Here is a 1,215-nt window from a genome sequence, read left to right as displayed (position 1 = left end):
CACACACACACACACACACACACACACACACACACACACACACACAGAAGTCAGTATCACACACACACACACACACACACACACACACACACACACACACACACACACACACACACACACACACAGGAGTCAGTATCTCTCACACACACACACACACACACACACACACACACACACAGGAGTCAGTATCTCTCTCACACACACACACACACACACACACACACAGGAGTCAGTATCTCTCACACACACACACACACACAGGAGTCAGTATCACACACACACACACACACACACACACAGGAGTCAGTATCACACACACACACACACACACACACACACACACAGGAGTCAGTATCACACACACACACACACACACACACACACACACACACACACACACAGGAGTCAGTATCTCACACACACACACACACACACACACACACACACACACACACACACACACAGCAGGACTCACTTCTTCATGTAAAAGAAAATGTAGCCGCTCCGGTCCCGCTCCTTCTGCACCGCCGCCTCCTGCGTGCACGACACGCCCAGGTCGTTGTATGTCAGCCACGATCGCTGATCCATGTCGTACACATCGCTGATGTAGTGCCCTGTGGCCGGGGGGGGGGAGGAGGAGGAGGGGAGGGGGAGAATGGTAAATGGACTGACTTATATAGCGGCCTTATTCCAAAGCGCTTTACAACGGCCTCTCATTCACCCATTCTCACACACACATTCACACACCAATGGCGGCAAGCTGCCATGCAAGACGCCGGCCGGCCTGCTCACTGGGAGCAATTTGGGGTTCAGTGTCTTGCCCCAAGGACACCTCGACATGTGGCAAGCCTAATAGACCCCCTTTTAATAATGTAAATCTGCTACTTACACACAACGACCACTAGTTGGCTGTCTTCTAAATTAGCCTGCCTCCTACACAGAAAAACGGCAAACTAGCTTTATACTCGCTTATCCTGATGTGATTTTGGAAATGTAAGGATACTGGGTGGTAGAATGCACATATCTAGGACAAGTCATGAAAGGAGGGTCCTTTTTTTACTCACAGGAGTCACTGTGACCCCATCACAGCTCTTCTAGTGTTAAATGTCTGTGCATGCATGCACGCACACCTACATGCACACACACCTACACACCTACATGCACACACCCACACCTACACACACACACACACACACACACACGCACACACACCTA

At 50.4% G+C, this 1,215-nt stretch overlaps 1 pseudogene across 1 annotated transcript in view; it reads right to left on the bottom strand.

The window, feature by feature from the left end:
* Positions 1–471: 471 nt before the first annotated feature.
* LOC308149974 (ubiquitin carboxyl-terminal hydrolase 37-like) overlaps positions 472–1,215 on the bottom strand; it is a 35,504-nt pseudogene continuing 34,760 nt past the window's right edge. Inside the window, exon 13 of the transcript in view lies at positions 472–614. The product of the transcript in view is annotated as a ubiquitin carboxyl-terminal hydrolase 37-like (transcript). The remainder of the gene's footprint in view (positions 615–1,215) is intronic.

This window comes from Nansenia antarctica (genome assembly GCF_963989245.1).
Source record: "Nansenia antarctica genome assembly, chromosome: 2".
Lineage (NCBI taxonomy): Eukaryota > Metazoa > Chordata > Actinopteri > Argentiniformes > Microstomatidae > Nansenia > Nansenia antarctica.
This window is presented reverse-complemented; position numbering and strand designations above follow the sequence as displayed.